The sequence below is a fragment of the Manis javanica genome, chromosome 10 (genome assembly GCF_040802235.1).
Source record: "Manis javanica isolate MJ-LG chromosome 10, MJ_LKY, whole genome shotgun sequence".
NCBI classification, from domain to species: domain Eukaryota; kingdom Metazoa; phylum Chordata; class Mammalia; order Pholidota; family Manidae; genus Manis; species Manis javanica.
The window spans coordinates 32,378,218-32,390,959 of record NC_133165.1 but is presented as its reverse complement, the minus strand read 5'-3'; the positions used below and the strand labels follow the sequence as shown (position 1 = coordinate 32,390,959).

The window sequence follows — 12,742 nt, the reverse complement described above, 5'->3', positions numbered from 1 at the left end:
AAGGACATGGAAACAGAACAGAGACCATAAAAGGAGAACAGACCAGACCCCAAGGTCCATGCCTTATATGGAAAAGGGACAGCTATTCTTGAATTCCATTCTTCTGATGTGCCAACTAAGACCGGGATGTCAGTCTCCTCCCTCTTGGAAGGAAAAATGTTTCTAGTTGCCTATTATGTCACCTTTAGCCAATCATACCTCTCCACACCACCTAGGACAGATTGCCCACTCATGCCCCTCCTAACCCCTTATAAGCCCCCACCTCCCTGACCGGGTGTGACTTCCCCGGCCTGTCATAGCCAGACGGCGTAACATCACCTGGGAGTTGCACTCAAACAAACTACCTGGCCCTTTGTTGCCTCTCTTCGCCTGCTTATTTTGGTTAGAATTTATTCAAATTTATCTTACACTTGGTGCCAAAATTCCGGGAAGGACTATGAGCGCGGGGCCCCGTCCAGCCACCAGTGGCCCCGCCTCCTCCTACCCCGACCCAGGACCTCAGCCTGCTCTCTGCTGCATGGACTATTTTCCAGTGAGTCCCTCAGTTTCCCCCAGTCTGTTTCCCTCCCTAACTCCATTTCACCTGGTCTATTAGAAATTGTACGTATGTCCAGGTGGGGCATATGGCCCCTGGGCATTCGGCCCACCCTCTGAGGGCATCTGGCCTGCCCCTGGCCCTGTGGTATGGGAGACATCCCTACCCCAGGTTCCAGGACGTCTGCGGGCATCCGGCGTACCCCTGGCCCTGCGGTGGGGGAGATGTCCCTCACCCAGGCTCCCAAGACGTCTCCCCTGACTTGGTGCGCTTGGGACACTGGGCCCTCCCCTCAGTGGGATTAGTTGGGAAGTGGCGCAGACATGGGGAACCAGGCCTCAAAAGCAAGAGGCTCAGACCCCACTGCAGTGTCTCATTTCTAATTTGGCTACTCTATATTTGTCCCGGGAAGTTCGCAAATAGAAGCTAGTCTTTCTCTGCTCTGACGCCAGCCCTCAGTATTCCTTAGACAATCAATCACACTGGCCTCCTGAGGGAACTTTCAATTATAGCCTCCTCACCAACTTGATTAATCAATTGCCACTGGAGCAGAGAGTAGAGTGAAATCCCTTATGTGCAGGCCTTTTGGACTTTGCACTCCCGCCCAGACCTTTATGTTAGGTGTTCAATGACTCAGGTTCTCCTAGTCCGATCTCCAGTTACAGATTGTCAGCCTTTTACTCTGCTCATCCCTTCTTCCTTTTCAGATCCACCAGAAGACCTCAGTCGCCCACCTCCGTTAGCTCACAATGCCCACCCCTCTCTCCACCACCATCTTTAAGTTCTTTTTCTTCACACGTGTCGCCGCCATCTTAAAGTCCTACATTCTCAACCATGCCGTTGTCCTGCTCTCCTCTTCCGGCAGCTGCACCCCCACGCCCCCTCTCCTTCCGCCTTCACCGCCCTCTTGCCCCACCAAAACACACTCTTCCCGCCCTCTGGTTCCAGAAGCCACAGACAAGAAGCTGAAGAGAAGGAAAGCAATTGGATATCAGTGACTCAAGTCTTTATATCGGTTTGTCTGTCTGTGTATATGTTTTTGTGTGGGGAGTGTTGCTGACTGTAGTCATTGGTTCTCAGTTTGTATGTTGGTGTGTCTAGGTGTATAGATGAAAAATATTTTCCTACTTATGGATAGTATTATTAAAAATTGATTTAAAAATAAGCGCTTGTGAAAACTCGGCATTCTAAAACTTCCAGAAAATCTGATAGAAAAATGTTAAGCATTAATGCTAATTTGTGTTTGGCTGAGGCGGGCATGTCCTTGTGGTTATCAGCTGCCTAACTTTACCTAAGGACATTTAAGTCGATGATGTTATCTGCTAAATCTTTTGAGAATAAAATGCTTAAAGGCCTTGGCTTTGTATAATATTCAGTAAAGGTCTTGTAAGTAATCTAGCATAGTTGTTACAAATGAGTGAACTAAATAAGTGTGGCAAGTGAACACCTTTTTAATTGTGTGTTACAGTGTATATACCTATCTACAGCCTAGAAATCTTTGTGGTAACCTAAAACCTTAAAGTTTTGCTAAGTTAAAAAGGTATACTTTGTGCTTAGTGAGAGACTGTGTTGTAAAGCTCATGGTTAACAGAAATTATAAAATGTTCATAAATTTGTCAATCCAAAGAATGCTAGTGTAACAGTTTATAATAGCCTACTGCTCAGTGTTCACTAAAAATTAAGGTACCTAATGGTTTTAAGTTCTAATTAAAACTACTTAAAGTAATAAGGAAAACATTTCTGCATGCTAAAGAATGTGTCTTTTGATCAAAGGAAGTAATTGTTCTAAGGTACAGCTGTTTATTTAGAGAAAGAAATCTAAATGAAAAAGAAGGTTGTAGAAAGTTTGTAGAAGAATTTAATATGGTCATGCTATATAAAATTAAAGCAAGTAAGTATCAATATCAAGTACACAGCAAAATTAGAATTTTATTTCCAGTTAAAAAGACAAAGTTTTCTTAACTGTTAGTCTGCTCTTAATGTTGAAATATTGCAAAAAGTTCTCTAATCGTTTAATCAAAACAGTTTCTCATGCTTAAAGTCTCAGTAAGGTGTCAGAGTATTTAAGAAAATGAGATCTGTGTATTAAAAAGACTAAAAGCTAATCTTTGCTAATAACTGTGTAACCTTCTTTATTTGCTTTGAAGTACTTTGTTGTCATTCTAGTTAAATAGATAAGTATTGCTTCATAGCAACCTATAATCCTATTTAAGCAAGTGCCAAAGAAACTTTCTTCTGACAACTTCCCAAAATCAAATTCAAAAAGGTACTTTTACCTCTAGTTAACTCTGATATTTTCCAGAGGGCCCCTGGAACATGTCAGAGGAACATTTTCTCATTGGAGAAAATATTTAGCTAATTGGCTTATTTGTCTGATATATATTTACCTAACAAGCACTGTCAAAAAGAATGATGCTAAACTTTGTTACTGAATGTTTTGTATTACAGAAATATCCAAATTTCCTTATGACAACTGTCTTACAGTAAGCTCTCATCAGATACTAGTCATTGAGATGTAAACTCAATCCAGAATTCCAGTCCCACGTAATAGCCTGGCTAATGCCCCTACTGGGCCCCTTAATAACACTTTCTGGTTTGCTCTAGTCCCTTGTATCCTCAGGTTCCTCCAACAGCGGCTAACCCAGATGACCTGGGTCGCCACCAACCAGATGTTACTGCACCGTTATGCACCTCTTCCCACTGAACCCCCTCCTTCGGCCTCATACCAGCCTCAAACCCCCACGATGCCCCTTGTCAGCCGGAAGTAGTCAGATTGAGTCGTCGCCCATTATGACCAAAAGGCTGGAATGTTAGGCTGGAGGAAGGAAAAACAAGGACATGCAAACAGAACAGAGAGGTACCATAAAAGGAGAACAGCCCACACCCCAAGGTCCATGCCTTATATGGAAAGGGGACAGCTCTTCCTGAATTCCATCCTTCCCATGTGCCAACTAAGACCTGGATGTCAGCCTCCTCCCTCTTAGAAGGAAAAAAGTTTCTAGTTGTCCATTATGTCACCTTCACCCAATCATACCTCTCCACGCCCCCTACGATAGTTGCCCACTCCTCCCCCTCTTAACCCCTTATAAGACGCCACCTCCCTGACCGGGTGTGACTTCCCTGGCCTGTCATAGCCAGACGGCGTAACATCACCCGGGAGATGCACTCAAACAAACTACCTGGCCCTTTGTTGCCTCTCTTCACCTGCTTATTTTGGTTAGAATTTATTGGAATTTATCTAACAGTTGTAACAAGCAATTTACGGAAGGAAGAGCAAAGAAATGTACTGTTCCTCACTCCCAATTTTCCTCTACACATCAGTCAATAAAAGAAAAACAGTAACACACACAGGAAGCTGCTCCCTGAGGTCATCCCCGAATCCCCTCTGAGTCAGCACAGCCCCAGGGCTGTTAGTGGAAGGGCTGCATGGCCACTATCGATAAGCCACAAGGAAAACCAGAATAAAGCTAATTTGTCATGACACCAGTTTCTTACTTCCATTATGACTCACTGTGGAGATACCACACAGATTTTTTGGTAACTCTACTTAAACTTGCTTTTGAAAGACTTTTTTGCCAAAAAGAGTAAATGCTCAGAGGGTAGGAGAGAAGAGAAAGTGTGTGATGGCATAGTGGCAAATAAAGTAGGAACGGGTGCTCCAGGAAATGAGAAGTGTTTCAAAGCAGATCAGAGCCTAGAATCTTTGCAAAGGTGTAGAGTTTATGTGTCTCCTTTTCAAGAAAATATGACCATTCCTGTCCACACTGTACAGGTTTTTCTTCCAGGCATCTGTGGTGACAGCTGTTCAAGAAACACATGATAAACCCGTTGTCTTCCTTCCTGGTCATCATCACTTACAATACTGTGGAAAGACCCATGAGAAGATGGCTGAGGATACAGATGCCCCAGAGAAAGCTGACACCAGAGGGCTGGGAGTCCAGAGGATGGGGCCCCATTAGGTAGCTCAAGGAGGGAGGGGGGATAAGGGAAGAGGCACTGAGTGGGGCTCGGACCACCCCAAGTACACCTGTGACAGGGAAGAACCGTCCGCAATATTTAAAATGTCTGGACAAGTAATGACTCTATACCATCTTACTACACTGATGGTTAGTGATTGCAATGGGGTGTGTGAGGGGGACTTGATTATATGGTGAATGTTGAAATCACAATGTTGCTCATGCAAAACCTTCATAAGATTGTTTATCAATATACCTGAATAAAAAATTTTAAAGAACCACTAAAAAAATAAAGTTCTGGAGAAACAAGGAACATTATTTTGTGAACTCTCAAATAGTGTTGTTAACTAGAATCACCACGCTATACACTAGATCTCCAAAACTTATTCATCTTGTAACTGAAAGTTTGTACCCTTTGACCAACATCTCCCCATTCCTTCCACCTTCCAGCCCCCAGAAATGACCATTCTGTTTCTATGAGTTTGTTTTTTTTGGAGTCCACGTGGTATTTGCCTTTCTCTGAGTTATTTTCCTCTGTATAATGCCCTCCAGGCCCATCCATGTTGTCACAAATGGCAGGATTTGCTTCCTTCTCATGGCTGAAGAATACTCCATTACACACACACACACACACACACACACCCACACCCACACACACACACACCTTTATCCATTGAAGGGGTATTATTTTTAAGGCGTTTTGAAATTTGGATCATTTAACATAAAGAACCTGTTCAAGCAGAAAATCACCAAGTGTAAGAACATGAATGAACCCCTTCCAGGGCTCCAGAGGTGTGTGTCCCGCCCGCCCAGCTCTCTGACAGAGGAGGAGCATAAGGGGCCTGCAGCATCCATCACTAACTCCGGAAACACCAGGGCTGGAAAGAGATTAGTGTCCCTCAGGGCTAGAAGGGGCCTCAGAGCCCACCTCGCCCCTCACACCCACCTCAGGCCCTGGGTGTAGGCATCCCCACAGGAACACAGGACAGAACCTAAAATGATATATTTGTTATCATTAACAGATTAAAATGGAGACTGTTTGATTCATTAACTATTTGCTAAGGGCCAGGCATATGTGAGAGGCTCCATATTACATATTTTTCACCACTTAATTAATGCCTCTTTGTCCCAACAGTCAATAGCCCTATAAGGGCAACAGCCATGTGTACATTGCATGTTTGTAAATCCAACCCCTGACATAGATCAAGACATAATAGGCACTTAATAAACATGGGATGAATTCATATTGTTCAACCCCCTTACTTCAGAGTGGAGCATACTGTGCCTCTGAACAATTAGATGCCATGGGCAAAGTCATACTCCCAGACGATGACATGCCGCAGAGTAAGACCAGTGCTTCCTGAGGAACAACGCTGATGGTAAAGGTTCATCAGACACTGCTTGGGGGAGAGCAACTTTAAGGAAGGTATCATTTGGATTAAAGCGCCCTGGAATTGGACAAAGAGCACCACATTCAAGCCCCAGGTCTGTGTCTCTGCAGTGGACACCTATGAATAGCCTCCCAGAGCTCCTTTCCTCCTAACAAAGAGCCTCGCTGGCACTGCACTTCTGAAGGACCTAACCTCACTCCGCAGCATCAGTACACACCCCAGGGTCACACGCAGCAGGGGAGTCCACAACGAACCTACAATGACCAATGCAGAGCCAACCAACAGACTCAACCCCAGTTGGCCTTAGTGAATGTCAAGACATTTGCTTCTGATGCTGTTTGATGGCCCTTCCACAGTGGATGTTGCACTCATTCATGAGATTTAGAACTCCCTCACACCAGCATGAACCTCTGGATCAAACCATACCTGAAGCCCATCCCATGGCTGGATTTTTCAGTTATAAGAACCACTAAATACCTTTTATTATTTAAGCCTGTCTGAGGGTTTTCTTTTGCTTGCAGCCAGAACAAAATCCTAGTATGTACTAGATGTACAACACTGGAAAAGTAAACATGGAGATAACTTTCACTTCAAAAGGACATCTTGTAGATCAATGAAGGACAAGAAAGGGCCTAAAACAATGTCTGGCACTTAACCAGCCCTAAATATTCTTTACTTCTATGGAAGGCTCCACCACCAATTTCCTTTAAATAGCTTTTTCACCTACTACACTAAAGAAATTATTTACAAATGATCTTCCACTTAGCAAAGCAGCAAGAGGAGCCAAAAATAAAGGCATAAAAAGGTTAAATGTCATTGATAACTGAAGCTCAATGAAAAATGGAAAAAAAATCCCTTAAGTTATAATAAACGTCTACATAACACCTACAAGCACACAGAGTCACAGACTTTATTATACATATACCCATGTATAAACAAAAATGTGATGCAATAAAAATCTAATTCTTACAAAACAAGAAGACCTTCGCTGCCTGAAGGGGGCCATCAGCAGCTGCGCTGTGTTTGCTTCCCTCCCTGCCCACCCCGCTCCCTCCCCCCCATCTTACCGCCCAGCACGCACAGTACACACGGAGGGACCAGGGCAAACAAGGTTTCGGTCAAGTGGGCTGACCCCAAGGCTGCGGTGCTCAGTAGAGGGGGTTCCCTAGGCGAGCAGGACAAGCCAGAAAAAGGAGGTAAAGACGCGTCCTTGCAAGAACCATCCAGAGGCAAAGCCAGACAAGCCAGGTTGCCTCAATTCTGCAGGGCAAAGTCCAGGCCGGACAGGGGAGAAAGGGCCAAGGAAGTCAGGGGTAAGAGATAGCAGTGCGGAAGGAAGAGTGAAACTCAGCCAAGACAGTAGCCAATATCAGCAACAGTCACTTACTTACTAAGCACAACACCATTAAGATCTTTACTTGTGTTACAGATCTCATTTAATTCTCACAAAAATCCCTGAAGCGATTATTCTCCCTATTTTTAAACTCATGGAAAAATTTTATCATACACAGTAGTAAAGAGAGCAGTTCATGAAACGTGGTCTGTAATGGCTAACTATAAAAATAATCTGTGGCAACTCTTGATTTATCGGTACTTCCTCTACCTGCTTCTCACCACTGTTCTCACCCTCAGCCCCAAGAAATCACCAGCAAGACATGTCAGCAAGCTCAGGCAAAAATTTGAGTCAACTTCATAGTTTTGACTTTGTAACCTTATGGACTGGTTTCTAAAGCAAGTGAATCTCCCTTCCCCTGGTAGGAATAGGCTCCATCTCTGCTCTGTCATCAGCAGTGACCCCAGAAAACACCAGTGAGACAGCACAGTTGTGCGGCCATGTCATTTCGGTCCCTCCATGCCTCTGACCCGCAGACAAGGGAGGAGACGTGATGAGGTATCGGAGACCTGAAAGGACCAGCCAGGGGACTCGAGGCGTAACAGCGCAAGAGTGGTGCTGAGAGGGCGCCTCTCACATTTTTTGATCAAATGGTTGTTAACAATAAAATTCTATACAGGGGACTAGATACACAATCATTAATCAACCCCCAGCCCAACTCTCAACAGCCTCCAGTCTTCTGAAGCATAGCGAACAAGTTCTTACATATGGAACAAGTTCTTACATGGTGAACAATGCAAGGGCAGTCATATCACAGAAACTGTTTCAGTTCTGATCACGCATCACGAACTATAAACAATCAAGTCAGATATGATTATTCATTTGATTTTTATACTTCATTTATATGTGAATCCCACATTTCCCCCGTATTTTTTAATAAAATGCTGAAGTAGTAGGTAGATCGAAATAAAGATAGAAAGCATAATTTAGTGCTGTAAGAAGGCAAGTGTAGATGATGTCTGTGCCTAAAGACTAGGTATTAATCCAAGTTAGACAAGGGCAACAAAACGGTGCAGAAGATTTCTCTCAAAACTGGGGCGGTGAGGTTCTAAGCCTGACCTCTGTTGGCCCCCAATGTCTCACCCGATGGCCCCCCCTGCGACTGTGCCTGTCTTAGGTTGTTCCTCCCTTGAGGAATCTTACCCTTCTCTGGCTAACCAGCCATCTTCCGGGGCCACACAGGGAGATGTAAAACTGGTAAGTAACGAGAAGTAATGTTCATTGAAAATGTTAGCTTTTTACTTTGCAGATTTATGCCCCCCAGCTTCTATGCCCAGCACTTGCCTTGAGGTATCTTTACTACTTGGAAGACTTATGATACTCAGTAATTTCGAATATGAGGCACGAATTATAGTAAAGGGCTGTAATGAGGAAGGAAGAAGAAAAGCTATGGAAGTAGCACATGGAAGAAAACAGGAGAAGATTATTTCTACAACATAACTTCTTATAGAGTAATGTGAGCATCTACAGTTTTTAACAAACTACTAATAAAATTGCGTACACACATTAACAGAATAGGAATACAGATACATAACAAAAGCAGACCTACAATTTCTGCCCATATCCAATGAAACCGAGAACAGCACTTAGGTAACCCAGGCATTTGTGAAAACTTATCCATAATATGATGGATATTGTCTAATTGAATTTGAATACGAAAACGTTAGTGTCTCTGGAAATTTGAACTGTATGGAGATGAATGGTGAATAAGCAGAATTTAGTAGAGAACAAAGTAGTGTGAAAGGAAAACTTTTGAAGCATACATACAAAAGCTAAAACAATTCACCAGTACATCTGCACTATAAAAAATGTTGAAGTCCTTCAAGTAAAACAAAAGTGAGGCCACATGAAAATTTCTATCTAAACAAAGGAATGATGAGCATAAGAACTATATAATCATTAAATCTCAGTATTAAATCTCCTTAATATAAAATCCAGCGTTTACAACAACAACAAAAGAAAAATCCTCAGTTCTGCCCTACACAAAAAAACAAACAACTGAATGGATGGAATTTACGACATGTCAAGTACACAGAGTAAACAAGCATGGAGCTTGCAAGACATGTTAGTTACAAATGAAGTAGAACACATGTGGTCTAAACATAGATAGGAAGTGATCGAAGAACCAAGTGGTCACCTAGCACTCATGAGCACCCAAAATTGGCCACCCACTGCTGGTACCCATTCTGGACCAAAGCGTCTGCCTGAGACAGGGGGAGACAAGGTCTTGATACCCAAGAGGGGCTTTGACAAGAGACCTACTACGGCCAGGCATGCTTGCCCCTGCACTTCTCCAACAGAGGGTGTGTGTATGGGCTCTAGCCCCCTTCCAACTCCCGAGTCCCAATGCCCATTCTCAGAGCTGGTCCTCATGACATCATCAGCCGGGAATGGTGTGGAGGCAGAGAGAAAGAGACAGGCTATGTGAATGCTGCTCAAGCCAGGATCCAAATACTATAGTCTAATATATTCATCTACTCTGTCTTCTTTCCCTTGCTTCTTAGGGTGTTTGAATCATTTATTAAGTCCACTTAAAGAGCTTAACTTGGTCTGTGGGTCTCTTTATGTCTTCTAGGACAGTATCTTTGGAGGCCACAATAGCATCAACATAATTTCCCACCACCACAATTACAGGAAATGATTCGGTAAATTCTCCTATATCCACATAACAAATTATATATTTAAACTACATTTACACAGTTTGAAATAACATAAGCATTATTAATATTAATTGAAAAACAAAATATAAATATGAACAGAATGTAATTAAAAATATCCAAATTTTATTGAAGGAAAAGGTTTCTTTACAGATTTATGTATACATTTAAGGAAATGCACTAAAATACTACCAAGTTATCTCCAAGGTAAATACATACACATGACCTTTAAATTTTTTTGTATTTTTTATATGTGTTACTGCTGTAATCTGGAAAAATTATAAACTCTTAAATATGCACAGAGAAGTTCAAGATTCAAATTGGCGGCGTGAGAGGTGAGACGGAGAACTCCTCCCAAAACCACAAATAGCATGAAAATGTAGTTAATTCATGCAAATAACCCAAAAACAGCAACAGGAAGGAAGGCTGCACCAGTCTGCACGGAGACCTCACGAACAGAGCGGACCTCACCCAAAAGGGAAACGAACGAAGACCTTGATCGGGCTGGACCCGAGCCCTTCCCCCGCCCCAGCTCACCAGCGAGAGGAAGAAAAACGGGGCGGGGGAGGGGGTGGAGGCCAGGGACTGCCGAACACCCGGCCCCGGGACTGTGCGTTGAGAGCGGAAACCTACCTTGTGTGCTGCTCTGGAGGATGGGCAGCTCGGACAGGCGGGGTCTTAAGACACTTGACATTCCGGGCCGTTTGTGGTGGACAGGATCCCCACCTGCCCGCTCTGGGTCACGGGAAAGGCAGGCGGTCCGAGAGGCTTCCTTGCAGCAAGAGGGCTGCCGAAGGGGTGGGGTTTGCGGCCGAGCTCGCAGCGCGGGGGTGGGGGAGAGCTGGAAGGGCTTGTCTGCACGCGCACTGCCCAGCAGGTTAGGAACTTTGGGAAGCTTCAGGGGTTCCATCCCCCTGGCTGCCTGCTCGGCTCCGAGGACCCCCACTGTGACACGGAGCCAGCTTGCGCCTCCCTCCTAGCCTGCCAGCACCGGGTTCGCAAACCGACAGTCACTGTGCTAGCATCAGGGGAGCCAGAGGGAGGCCCCGCCCACCACAGCTAGAGATGCTGAGCACAGAGGCTTACACCTGTGTGCTTAGCCCACTGGCTCTGACACCCGAGACAGGCAGCGCAGACGGGACGGGAATCAGGAAACAGATCTCTCTTTCCCACAGGCAGCAGCTCCACTCCCCTATGGCCCCCAACCTCACTCTATGGGCTGAGCAGCTCCAGAGACTGACTGGTGCTTCTGGGCACTACTGGGCACCTCATAGTAATATGAAATGTCAAAAGAACATGGTTCAGACCAAATCTCACTAACCCCAGGAAAAGGCCTAAATGAAACTGAACTGACCACTCTGCCTGAGAGTTCAAAATAAAAAAGACATATGCACACTTATATTGATCGCAGCACTATCTACAATAGCCAAGAAATGGAAGCAACCTAAGTGTCCATCAGTAGATGAATGGATAAAGAAGATGTGGTACATATACACAATGGAATATTATTCAGCCATAAGAAGAAAACAAATCCTACCATTTGCAACAACATGGATGGAACTAGAGGGTATTGTGCTCAGTGAAATAAGCCAGGCAGAGAAAGACAAGTATCAAATGATTTCACACATCCGTGGAGTATAACAACAAAGAAAAAAACTGAAGGAACAAAAAAAAAAACAGCACCAGACTCACAGAACCCAAGAATGGACTAACAGTTACCAAACGGAAACGGACTGGGGAGGGTGGGTGTTAAGGGCGGGATAAGGGGGAAAGAAAAGGACGCATTACTATTAGCAGACATAATGTAGGGGGACCGGCACGGGGAGGGCTGTACAACACAGAGAAGACAAGTAGTTCCTCTATAGCATCTTAGTATTCTGATGGACAGTGCCTGTAATGGGGTTAGTGGGGGGGACTTGGTGATTGTGGGAGGCTAGTAAACATAATGCTCCTCATGCAATTGTAGATTAAAGAGGCCAAAATTAAAAATAAATAAATAATAAATAAATAACAGGGCACAAAGTATGAATAATTGTCAGGAAAAAAGACAGTTCTTCAATAAATAAGAGACACTCAACCCCACTTATAAGAGAAATGCAAATTAAAACAACACTCTATCACCTTTGTAAAGACAAAGATCAAAAAGTGTAACAGTTTGGACACGGGGTTGGGGAAACAAGACTTCTCTTAAATCTTTCCTCCACAGAGAAATTTAGCAAAATATATCAGTTTTTTAAATTTATATTCCTTTTGAACAGCAACTTTACTTTTAAGAATTAATCTTACAAATTCACATATATGTAACATGCTATTTGTTCACGGATAGTCTTTATGGCTCGGCTAACAAAGTATTAGAGGCCAAAAAATGTCTATCGATCTGGGTCTTGGCAAATAAATTATGGTGTGTACATATGACGGAATATCAAGAAACCTTTTTAAAAAATGGGCTGTTCTATATGTACTTACATGCAAAAACTGACAAAATACAGAGCAAAATGCTAAAAAGTAAATGTGGTATGCTATCACTTGTACTTTAAAATAATTATATTCAGATACACACACACACATACATGCTTGCCCACACACTCACAGGATGGGCGAGAAGAAACCAACTAAGTGTGAAGCTGCAGTGAGCGTTCTCCCCTACCTGCCTCTTCAGTAGGAGCTGGACAGTCTGTGTTAAAAGCCATGAAAACTGTGCTTCAGCCCATGTAATTCCACTTCTGGTAATCCATCCTGAAATGCTGAAAGAGCTTTCTGTTCACATGTGTCCAATGAATTATCTATACTGAAGAAAAGTCGGAAGCAAG

The 12,742-nt window shown here is 43.7% G+C and overlaps 1 long non-coding RNA gene across 1 annotated transcript in view; it reads right to left on the bottom strand.

Annotated features, from left to right (window-relative positions):
- The window catches only part of LOC140844041 (uncharacterized), a 71,555-nt gene that overhangs the window by 45,981 nt on the left and 12,832 nt on the right, over positions 1–12,742 (bottom strand). The gene's annotated exons all lie outside the window — the stretch shown is intronic.